The sequence below is a fragment of the Heterocephalus glaber genome, unplaced genomic scaffold, assembly GCF_053883595.1.
Source record: "Heterocephalus glaber isolate CG9 unplaced genomic scaffold, H.glaber_assembly_v1.0 deba00000621, whole genome shotgun sequence".
NCBI classification, from domain to species: Eukaryota; Metazoa; Chordata; class Mammalia; order Rodentia; family Bathyergidae; genus Heterocephalus; species Heterocephalus glaber.
Window position 1 is genome coordinate 14696370 of NW_028258153.1, and position 13293 is coordinate 14709662.

Here is a 13293-nt window from a genome sequence, read left to right on the forward strand (position 1 = left end):
AGATTAAAGACCCTCTTGTGACTGAACCAGCTGTGTCCACACAGTTTCTAACACACGGGGGGCTCTCAGAAAATATGTTAAACTACCAAACTGAAGTGTGATTTTACCAGATGGAAAAATGGACTTGGAAACCTTTACTAAATTTTAAGTGGTGTAACCCCAGCATTTGGGAGACTGACAGGAGAATTAAGAGTTCAAGGCCAGCCTAGACCACAGAGTAAAACCCTGTCTCAAAAAAAAAAAACATTGAAAATTCATTAGCTATTTTATGTTTAAATTAGTTCTATTTCAATTTCACTTATACCTTTGTTTTCCAAATTAATCCATACTAACCAGTTACTAAAGTTATTGGGTTAGTAAGGTAGATTTTTGTCCAGCAGGTGTCAGTAGAACTCAGTTTAATAACTTTTATTGTTAATGAATTTCAAAAATCAGTGAAGAGCACAGGTAATGGGGAAAAAATAAGAACCAAGATACATCATGTACAGGTACAAGCACCAAATAATAAATGTCAATGTATTGTATACCTAAAATATAACAATAAAAGAATATAAGCAAAAAAAAATCAATGAAGATGATAGAAAAAGTTACTTGCACCCAGAATTGCATTTCTTTACTGACATTTGAAGAAATAGTATGAACATTAAAGAATCTACCCAACTACTCAGGCATATCAGAAACACTACAAATATTCATAACAAACATGATTTTAATGCTAAATTTCTCCCATTTCAAAGTTCAAGGCAGTTTGAACTTATTGTTAACTAGAACCCAAACCATGAAAGATGAGGGGACTCCACAGCTGTATATTTAAGAAGATTTAAATACGGGTTATGAGGTCTATTGGAACTATTTTCTGAAGACCATAACTTTATTCCACTTTTTAATTATTTAAATTTTTCTTTTTTCTCTGAGTAATACTAAATGATCCTTTTATTCTGGTAGAAATATAAAGGCCTTTCCATGGCTTTAAAAGGAGAAGGAGTAGAGGAAGCCCAATTTTTTAATACAATTCACAAAGCCCAAAGTATTTTTTTATAAAATATGATTTTAATTCTTGTCTTTAAAACTATAAAGACTATACATGACTTGAAAACGAGCTTGTACTAAACAATGGCCAAAGAATCATCCATTCATTCCTTTCCTTTTATCTGGTCACTCAAAAAGATAAAGTTATCAGCTATGATTGTTGTTGCTTGTCATCTCACATTATTCTTATCCATGTATTCACCGTAGTCTGCTCTCCCTTCCACGAAAATTCGAGACCCCTTTTTCACATACTCATATGCTACATCTCTAAGGCCTGGCAGAAACAGTGATATTCCGTGCCATGCCTTCTTTTGACTGATATCACCTATTTGGTATGCTTCATTGTCCCCTGACTACCACATCTCATTTGTTTCTAGAGAAAAATATGATGACTGGATTTTTTTCCTTCCACCTGTTTCATGAAGGGTCCTGACCCACTCCCCCAGGCAACTGCGCTGATTCAGAGATCTTTCAAGAACCAAACTGCTGACTACTTCAGACTAATGTCTTACAAACTGATGCACCTGTAACACAGGTCTTCAAAAAATCATGGCTAGTATTTTATTTTTTTACAATCTAAACTTTGGGCTCTTCTGCGAAAAAAGAAAAAATGCTGCCTTATTCCCACCAGCTAAGACCAAGAAGCACAAGACTGGGCTTCACCTGCATCGAAGTGGGGATGGGCAGGCACTCTTTCTCAAAGGTGGCACTTTCATTGGATAATGTAGGAGAACCAGAAGAAACACCAAAGTTTCTACTAGCACAGATCCTTCCTCACTCCCTCACCTGACATGCCAGCCAGCATCACAAAGTAGTTTTGAAAAGAGCCTCCTTAGTGTGAGAAACTGATAGTGTAAACAAGGGTTAAAATGCTTAAAATGAATAATTGATAGTTTTGAAATAGGAAGAAAGGTCCAAAGATGAAGGAGTGAAGAGAGGGGAAGGAGAAAGGAAAAGAGGGAAAGGGAAACCTATGAGAAAAGAAAAAAAAATGGAAATGAAACCTATGTAAATAGGGAAGGGTGGAGGGGGTGAAGGGTGCACAGGTAATGGGGAAAAAAAATAAGAACCAAGATGTATCATGTACAGGTACCAACACCCAATGATAAATGTAAACAAATTGTATACCTAAAATGTACCAATAAAAGAACTAAAAAAAAAAAAAAAAGAGCCTCCTAAGGGTGTGCTGCTCCCAGTACCCATGAGTAGGCTTTGGGGCCACCATAGCACCACTCCCAGAGCAGAGGAGGTGAGCCACGCGGGAACCAGCAGCAAACACCCCCAATCGAAATGAGAAGACAGGTAAACAAGCCTCAAAACCAGACTTCCAGATCACCTACAGCAACCCCAAAGGGAAAGGAGATGGAACAATGTGATACTCAACCACTCGGACTCCCTGAACTGGCAACAAAAGAGGATCTAGAAAAAATGAAATCAGAAATAATTTCTCAGATATCAGCAGAGATTGTGCCCATAGTGCAAGACATGATTAATAAATCTGGAGAGGACACAGATGAAAAAATAGAAGAGCTGAGGGACATGATGGAATCCCAACATAGGAAGCAAATGGAATCTATAAAACAGATGCAAACAGATTTCCAAGAGATTAAAAATGCCATTGAAAGTCTACAAAGCAGAATGAGCCAATGTGAGGACAGAATTTCAAATATAGAAGACAAGATTGCAATTAGTGACCAGGAAAAGAAAAATTGCTTTAAAATAGTAAGGGACAATGAGAAACCAATCCAGCAGCTGCTAGATGATGCAAAGAAGAATAACATATTCCTTTGCTGTATTCCACTGCCATGAACTGTTGCCCTCTGGCACTCTGTCTTGGAGCCAGCTGATTAGGGACTGAAACCTCTACAAGCTAAACATATGGAAACAATAACAAGGAGCACCGATCTTGAACATTTCTATGAAATTCTACCATGATAGGTAAACAGACGCTGCTTTCCCATCAGACATACATTTCCAGCTCTCCGCGGGACAGCCAAGCAGCATGAAGCTCCTCAGCTGTATCCCAGTTCCTGGCCACGCCACAGTGAGGTCCCAAGAATGACTTGGAGCTCCGCCTCCATCCAGCACTCCACTTAGCCACACAAAAGGCCCAGTTCCACTGCTGCACCCCCCCTCCAGCCACCACCTTCTGGCTCTTCTGCTTCCTGGTCCCACATTACAGAGGCACAGGGGATTATACTGCACATAGTTAAACGTGATAGATCTAACCAGTTTTCCTTCCTGGTATAAGGAAAATAAAATAGCCTCAGAGTCATTAGAGCCTCAAAACCTAAACACAAGCCATATCTGGAAGACACCTCTGAAAAGCAATCATTCCACAAGGGTTTTAAAGACAAGCAACAAAGATACCTGCAGTAAGCAATTTTGAAATATCAACCCAGAAATTAAACCAAGGACAGTACCAAAAACAAAACTGAGAAGACACTTAACCAAGGCACAAACACAGGCTTCCAGGCCACAAAAAGCAAATTCTGGGGTAAATGAGGTGGAAAAGTCTGATAATCAACCACCTGGACACTCTGAACTGATAGCACAGGAAGTTACAAAGAAGATGAATGAGGCTCTAGAAAAATTCAAAGCAGAAATAATCTCCCAGATAAACACAGAGATGGTGAGTAAAGTGAAAGACATGATTAGAGGCTCTAGAGCAAAAACAGATAAGAAAATAGATGAGATCAGAAACATGCTGGAAGCCATGAATGCCCAGCATAAGAAAGAAATGGAAACCATGATCGCCCAACATAAAAAAGAAATAGAATCCATGAAACAGATTCAAGCAGATATTCAGGAGATTAAAAACTCCATTGAAAGCATGCAGAGCAGACTAAGAGAATCTGAAGACAGAATATCAGATATAGAAGACAAGATTGCAGTGAAGGACCATGAAAACAGAGATTTCTTAAAGATAGTAAGGGACCATGAGAAATCAATCCAACAGCTGGTAGATGATGCAAAGAAGAATAACATAAGACTGATAGGAGTCCACAAAAAAACAGGAGAAAGTACAATTGAGATTAAAAACCTGTTCACAGAAGTAATAGTAGAAAACTTCCCAGACAGAGGTGGAGAATTGGACACAGAGATAAATGAGGCATATAGAACTCCACCCAGCCACGACCAAAAAGAATTTACACATAGACTTATAATAGTCAAGATCCCAGAAACCCAACAGAAGAACAAAATTCTACAGGCAGTTAGAGAAAAGAAACAAATCACCTACAAAGGAAAGCCCATCAGAATCACAGCAAATTTCTCAACACAAACCGTCAAATCAAGGAGAGCCTGGAGTGAAGTATTTCAAGCCCTAAAAGAAAATAACTTCCAACCTAGACTGTTGTATCTGGCAAAATTATCTTTCAAAATCGATGGGGAAATTAGATACTTTCACAACAAAGAACACCTGAGAAATTTCATGAACACTAAACCAGCACTCCAAATAATTTTATGCAATATCCTAGAAAAAGACAATGAAGTTCACAACTCCATGAGGGCCAACAGAGAGAAGACACCACACAAGGTAAGGCTCTAAAGGGAAAGGCGGAAAAATAAGAAATAAAAGAGCCAACAACAATAAAACATCATGGTGAGAATGAGAGATACTGATCTCTCAATTATAACTATCAATGATAATGGCCTCAATTCACCAATCAAAAGAAACAGACTGACAGAATGGATTAAGAACCAAAACCCAGCAATATGCTGTATACAAGAAACACACCTAACTCAAAAGGAAATTCATAGACTGAAAGTAAAAGGATGGAAAACAGTTCTCCACATGACAGGAACCCAGAGAAAAGCAGGGGTAGCAATCTTATTTGCAGACAAAGCAAATTTCAAACCAGAACTAATTAAGAGAGACAAAGATGGTCACTACATTCTTGTGAAGGGAACAATCCAAGAGGAAGAGATGACAATCATAAATATTTATGCACCAAAAATGAATGCCCCCAACTATACAAAACAAATATTAATGGACATGAAAAACCAAATAAACAATAACATAATTGTAGTGGGGGACCTCAATACCCCTCTATCACAAATAGACAGATCATCTAGGAAAAAAATTAACAATGAAATTCTAGAACTGAGCCAAGCTATTGAACAAATGGACTTAATAGATGTTTATAGAGTGTTCCACCCCACAAAATCAGAATACACATTCTTTTCAGCTGCACATGAGTCATTCTCCAAAATAGATTACATGCTAGCTCATAGGGCAAATCTAAGTAAATGTAAAAGAATTCAAGTTATCCCCTGTATATTATCAGAACATAGTGCAATAAAATTGGGGATCAATAACATAAGAAACCGCAAAACATCCACAAACACATGGAGATTGAATAACATTCTCCTGAACAACCAATGGGTCACAGAGGAAATTAAAGAAGAAATTAGACAGTTTCTACAAGTAAATGATAATGCCAGTACAACATACAGGAATTTGTGGGACACAATGAAAGTAGTTCTACATGGGAAATTCATAGCACTGAATGCTCATATTAGGACAACAGAGAGAACTCAGTTAAATAACCTAATGCAGAACCTCAAGCACCTAGAAAAAGAAGAGCATAACAAACCCAAAGCTCGTACAAGAAAGGAAATTATAAAGATCTGAGCAGAAATCAATGCAATGGTGACTAAGAGAACAATACAAAAAAATCAATGAATCGAAGAGCTGTTTTTTTGAAATAATAAATAAAATTGATAAACCTTTAGCCAACCTTATCAAAAAAAGGAAAGGAAAGATTCAAATCCATGCAATTAAGAATGAAAAAGGTCAAGCCACAACAGACCCAGCAGAAATCCAGAGGATCATCAATACCTAGTTTGAGAACCTGTACTCTAATAAAATGGAAAACACAGAAGAAATGGACAGATTCCTAGATACATACGAATTGCCAAAGTTAAATGAAGAAGATATAGAAATTCTAAATACCCCAATAACAATGAGTGAAATTGAAAATGTAATAAAAACTTTACCAACAAAGAAAAGCCCAGGTCCTTATGGCTTCACTGCTGAATTCTACAAGACGTTTAAAGAGGAGCTATCGCCATTACTCTTTAAACTCATTAAGGAAACTGAAAGGGAAGCAAGGCTTCCAAATTCTTTTCTGGAAGGAAGTGTTACTTTGATTCGAAAACGAGGGAAAGACCCAAAACAAAAAGAGAACTACAGACCAATCTCCCTAATGAACATAGATGCAAAAATCCTCAACAAGATACTGGCAAACAGAATACAGAGGGTCATCAAGAAGATCATACACCCTGACCAATTTGGATTTATCCCAGGGGTGCAAAGATGGTTCAACATATGTAAATCAATAAATGTAATACACTATATTAACAGAGTCAAGGACAAAAACCATATGATCATCTCAATAGATGCAGAAAAGGCATTTGACAAAATCCAGCACCCATTCATGATAAAAATGCAACAGAAAATTGGAATAGAAGGTCTTTATCTCAACCTGATTAAGGCTATCTATGAAAAACCAACAGCCAACATCATACTAAATGGTCAAAAACTGAAAACTTTCACACTAAAATCAGGAGAAGGACAAGGATGCCCACTATCACCACTCCTGTTCAATATTGTTCTGGAAACATTAGCCATAGCAATTAGAAAATAGAAAGAAAAAAAAGGAATAAAGATAGGAAAGGAAGAAGTGAAATTGTCATCATTTGCTGACGATATGATACTTTACATAGAAGACCCAAAAAACTCAGCCAAAAGACTTCTAGACCTAATTGACAGATTCAGTACAGTAGCTGGATATAAGGTCAACACTCAAAAAACAATAGCCTTCTTATACGCAAATAGCAGACTCACCGAGAGAGAAATTTGGGGAAAAATTCCTTTTACAATAGCATCTAGAAAAATGAAATATCTAGGAATCAACCTAACAAAGGAAGCGAAAGACCTCTACACTGAAAACTACAGCACTCTGAAAAAAGAGATCAAAGAGGACATAAGAAAATGGAAAGATATCCCTTGTTCCTGGGTAGGAAGAATCAATATAGTGAAAATGAGCATACTTCCAAAACTACTATATAGATTTAATGCAATGCTGATTGAAATTCCAACAATATACTTCACAGAACTAGAGAAAACAATCCAAAAATTCATTTCGAATCAGAAGAATCCTAGAATAGCAAAAGCAATTCTAGGCAACAGAGACATGGCTGGGGGTATCACAATCACCAACTTGAAACTATACTACAAAGCTACTGTGATAAAAGCAGCATGGTACTGGCAAAGAAACAGATCTGAAGATCAGTAGAATAATTTAGAAGATGCAGAAACAACTCCAGACATACTCAGCCACCTCATCTTTGACAAAGGAGCCAACTACCCTCATTGGAGAAAAGGTAGCCTATTTAATAAATGGTGTTGGAAAAACTAGATTTCAACCTGCCAAAGATTAAAACTAGACCCATACCTATCACCATGCACTAAACTAAGATCTAAGTGGATTAAAGAGCTAAATATCAAGACAGAAACAGTAAACTTGCTGGAAGGTAAGTTAGGTAGAACTCTCAATGACATTGGCATAGGAAAAGACTTTATGAACAAATCTGCATTAGCACAGGAGCTAACACAAAGAATCCACAACTGGGATCTCATCATATTAAAAAGCTTCTGCACTGCAAGAGAAACTACCAACAGAGCTAAGAGACAACCTACAATATGGGAAGAAATTTTTAGCAGCTATACCTCAGACAAAAGTTTACTATCTAGAATAAATAAAGAATTGAAAAAAATCAGACCTCCCAAATTCAAAGACCCAATTCAAAAATGGGTATCCAAAATGAACAGACATTTCTCAGACAAAGAAGTAAAAACAGCAAATAAATATATGAAAAAATGTTCAACATCACTGGTCATTCGAGAGATGCAGATGAAAACAACACTGAGATTCCACTCACACAACAAAGAATGGCTACTATCAAGAAATCACCCAATAACAAATGCTGGTGTGGGTATGAAGAGAAAGGAACCCTTCTCCATTGTTGGTGGGAATGCAGACTGGTGCAACCACTGTGGAAATCAGTATGGAGATACCTCAAAGAACTAGGACTAGAGGTCCCATTTGACCCAGCTATTCCCCTACTGGGTATCTTCCCCAAAGAATTAAAAGAATCATACCACAGTGATATTTGTGCACCTATGTTTATAGTGGCACAGTTTGTAATAGCTAAAGTTTGGAAAGAGCCCAAGTGCCCATTAACTGGAAACTAGATAAAGAAGATGTGGTTTGTTTTTTTTTATTATTATAAGGAGTACTACTCAGCCATAAAGAACAAGAAACTAGAGTCATTTATAGCTAAATGGATGCAAATTGAGGCCATACTCTTAAGTGAAATAAATAGGACACACATATGTAAATACCAATAGTATCTCTAGTGTGAGAAACTAAAAGTGTAAATAAGGAGGAAAATGATTAAAACAAATAATTGATAATTTGAAGTAGGAAAATGTTCAAAGGGGTAGGGGTGGCAAGAGGGGAAGGGGAAAGAGAAGAAGGGAAAGGAAAAATTATGAGAAAGAAAAAAATTGGAAACAAAGTCTATGTAAATAGGGAAGGGTGGTGGGGGTGAATGGTGCATAGGTAATGGGAGAAAAAATAAGAACTAAGATACATCATGTTTAGGTACAAACACCCAATGATAAATATAAATGTATTGTATACCTAAAATGTACCAATTAATATATAAATTTTAAAAAAAGAAAAATAACATAAGAGTGATCGGAGTCAATGAAGAAACAGGAGTGCAGATGACATAAAAAAACTTTTCACAGAAGTGATGGGAGAAAACTTCCCAAGCTGGGGAAAAGAACTTCACATACAGATAAGTGAGGAATATAGAACTCCAACTAGCCTTGATCAAAAAAAATCTACACATAGGCATATAATTGTTAAGATTCCAGAAACCCAAAAGAAGAACAAAGTTCTACAAGCAGAGAAAAGAAACAAATCACATACAAAGGAAAGCCCATCAGAATCACAGCAGACTTCTCCATGCAAACCCTCAAGGCAAGAAGAGCTTGGAGTGATGTATTTCAAGCCCTAAAGGAAAACAGCCTCCAACCCAGATTGATGTACCCTACAAAACTATCTTTCAAAATTGATGGAGAAATAACATACTTTCATGACAAAGAGCACCTTAGGAACTTCATGAATACCAAACCAGCACTTCAAAATATTTTAGACAATATCCTAGGAAAAGACAACAAGGACCACAACCCCAGGAATCTCAGCAGAATGAATCTGTTGGGTGCAACAAGAAATTAAGTGCAAAGGGGGAGAATCCAACAACAACAAAAAAGTCATGACAATGATAAGTCAATATGTATCAGTTATAACCATCAATGTGAATGGTCTCAATTCACCATTCAAAAAAAATAGAATGGCAGAATGGGTCAAGAAGCAAGATCCAACAATATGCTGCATATGAGAAACACACTTAATTCAAAAAGAAACTCATAGAATGAAAGTTAAAGGGTGGAAAACCATACTCCATGGGACAAGAACCAGAAAAAAAGCAGGAGTAGCTATCCTCTTTGCAGATCAAGTGGATTTCAAACCAAAATCTGAAACATTTCTGGTCCCAAGAATTTCAGATAAGAGATAGTCAACTTGTATGTACAAATCTATTGTGGACATGTCTTTTCATTTCTCTTAAGTAAAAGCTTAAGAACAGAAATGTTGGTTCTTAACAGTAATACAAGTAATTTCTATGTTGTTTTCCAAAATGGTTTTATCATTTCACATTCACATTAGCAGTATTCGAAAGTTCTAACTGGTTCACACCTAAGCTGCCATCTGTTATTTTAAAACTGTTAACTTCATCTCCCTAATGAGTGTATAATACACTCTTGTTATTGTACTGATTAGTATTTTTCTGATTCTAGTGTTGCACACTTTTCCTTGTGGTGTACTAGCTATTTATCATCTTCTTGTGTCTAATTTTTAATTGGGTTGTCTATTAATGAGCTGTAAGAGTTCCTTATATATTCTGGCCATAGGTTATATGTATTATAATATGGTTTGTTTAAGGACTACTTTTCATTTTTTAATGGTGTCATTTAAAGTTCTAAATTTTGATGGAAGCTCATTTATCAATTTTTTTCTTTTATATGTTGTGTTTTTTGTGTCTTAGGAGATTCTTGCCTACCCGAAATTCATGAACATCCTCTCTTACAATCTCTTCTTAAAGTTTTATAGTTTCAGCCTTTCATATTTAGGTTCATAGATCCTTCCAAATTATTTTTATGTATGGAAATAAAGGGTTAAGTTAAATTTTTACATACAGATAATAGGTGTTCTAGTACTATTTGCTGAAAACACTATCTTTTCCTCTGCTCTTGAGTTGAGTTTATGTTCTATAAAATGTTAATGTTAAATAATCTTGCAAAACTCAGTGGACCATAAATGTGTGGTTCTATTTCCAGATTTTCTGTTTTATTCCAATGATCTATATGTCTTTCCTTACACCAACACTGCCTTGATTACTGTAGTTTTAGAGTTAGTCTTAAAATTAGGTAATAAGGGTTGGAGATTTAGCTCTGTGGTCCCGCCACCTGTCTTGCAAGTGCAAGGACCTGAGTTCAATCCCCGGTACCAAAAAAAAAATTAGGTAATAAATGTCTTCCAACCCGTTTTTTTTTTTTTTCTTTTTTCTTCTTTTGAATTTTCTAGGTCCTTTGTACTTCTACATCACTTTTAAATTTCAATATCCAATTCTACATTTATAGCAAGTATACATAGATCTGTATTTTTATATTTACCTTGTATTTTTTAATCCTGATAAATTCAAATACAAGTTCTAGGGGCTTCTACAGATTTCTTAGTATTTTCTCTGTAGATAATCATTTCATCTACATATGAGGATTTTACTTCTACCTTGCCAGTCCTATGCTAATTGTTTCTTTTTATTGCCAGACTATTTTGGTTTGGGACTATGTTTCAAAGTTTAATGGACAGGTGAAGAGTAAGCATATCTGCCCTTGTTCCCCACCTTAGGGAGAAAGCATTGTTTCTTTTCCATTCATATAAGGCATTTTTGCTGAAGTATGCAGTACATGTCTTATTCGTTGAGAAGGTTCTGTTCTACTTCTAGTCTCCTGATAGCTTTTACAATGAACAGCTGTAGAATTTGGTCCAATATTTTTTTTTGCAATTACTCACAAGATCATATGACTTTTTCCTTTCCTCTGTTAAAATGGTGACTTACAAGAGTGGATTTTCCAATGCTTAACCAACACTGCCATCCTTATAATAAAACCACTTTCTACATACTGCCAGATCTAAGTTCTAATAGTTTGTTTTGTTAAACAAATTTTTATCTATGTTCATGCTTTTTTCTTCTATTATCTTTATCCAGTTTTAGTATTAGCAGAATGTTCATTTCCTGAAATGAGGGGAGAAATGTTCCTTTTTTTCTGCTTTAAAAGTTTGATATAATTTATCAGTTAAAATGTATATGAGCTTATTTTTGTCATATAGGTAGGTTTTCAAGCTAGGAATATTCTTTCTTTAATAGGTACTCTTCAAATTTTATGTTTCTTCCAAAGTCAGTTTCATTAATTTGTCTTCCAAGGTACTTCTTAGAAGTTGTCAAATTTATTTCAAAAATGATTTTGTGATAAGCTTTCTATATCCTTTTAAATTTTGTAAAATCTATGGTAATGTCCTCTAAATTTTGATATTATAATTTAAAAAATGTATACTTGATATTGCATAATAGGAAGAAAAGTTCTAAAGGAAAAGGAGAAGTGGGAGGGGTAGGGGAAAGAAAAGAAGGGAAAAGAAAAAATATGAGAGCAGGAAAAAAATGGAAACAAAGTCTTTGCAAATAGGGAAGGGTGGAGGGGGTAAAGGGAGGGCAGGCTAAGGGGAAAAAACAAGAACCAAGATACACCATGTAATGGTACAAGATCCCAATGATGAATGTAATTGTATTTTTTATCTAAAATGTATCAATAAACTTAATGGAAAATAAAAAGAAAAGAGCCTCCTAAAGCCATCACACTGGCAAACTATTATAATTATTATTATTAGGCTTTTCTTAGCTCTGAATTTTAATCTGTTTGTACCTAAGAAAAATTAGATGTTTTTAGTAAGTATTAAAAAACCGTGTCTTTATCTAGAAGACGTCTGGAATCAGGCCTTGTGTCTTTTGGCCTCTGAATCTGTCTCCAGGCCTCCATCTCCTTCTGGCCCCCAGTGTTTTCTCTGCAGCAGAAACATACTTTCCTTTCAGTCCCTTAAAGGCAGATGCATGAATTCCCCAAAGGAACCAGCTACCATAGGTTCTTCCCAGAGGTCTGTCTGGGCACAGCAGAGATGGGGAAGAGATGTGGATAGAGGGAGGATCGAGAGTCCTTCAGACCCTCTGCCACAGTTTAACAGGCATTTTAGTTGAGTAGCTGTCATGGTAGCTATTACTATTTTTATTCTAATTCCTAAAAGTAACAAACACACACGCATATGTATGTGCCCACTCACACAAACACACACACACACACACACACACAATCTGAAACTTAAATCTCTGTCTCAGTCTTCTTCATATCCTCCTTCCCTCACTCCCACCCAAAATCCCAGCAGGCCCTGATTGCCTTAAGAGTCCCTGATGCACCATTCACAACAGATAGGTACTTTTACTAAAATCATCTTCTGCAGCAGCCCACTTAATGTACTTTTAAGTTACCATATCATAGTGAGGAGAAAGAAAGTTTATATTCTCAGCAATATTAGAGGATAAAAAAAGACAAGAAGCAACTGACTTTTATTAATAACTTTGCTAGAAGGCAGCAAAGCAACATCTGGAATACTTATTACCCATTTGGCATGCTGTTCATCTCCTTGGGTATGATTCAACATGACAAGCTCTGTCAAAAGGAAATAAGCTCCATCTAGTTAAATTAGAATGATTAGGGTCATTTAGGCAGTGGAAGTTTAATTTGTATGGATCTAGAAATTTTACACAAACTGGAATACCTAAGTATTTAATCTTCCCTGAAGCCCAATTTAAAATTGAAAGAGACTGTTGCATAGATCTATAATGAGATGAGACATATTAGAAATTAATTTAACTATTACTGCACTGCAAGCATGTAGCCCAGGAAATCAAAGAATGTTTCACTTGTGGTTTGTACACAATAATAGAAGAAAATGTTCTGTTACAATTCATTAGCCATTCTATTATTTTATGAATTCTTTCAACAAAAACATGACT

At 35.9% G+C, this 13293-nt stretch overlaps 1 pseudogene; it reads right to left on the minus strand.

Annotated features, from left to right (window-relative positions):
- Nucleotides 1–359: 359 nt before the first annotated feature.
- On the minus strand, nt 360–1580 carry LOC101722560 (single-stranded DNA-binding protein, mitochondrial pseudogene; annotated as a pseudogene).
- Between the last annotated feature and the right edge of the window lie 11713 nt (nt 1581–13293).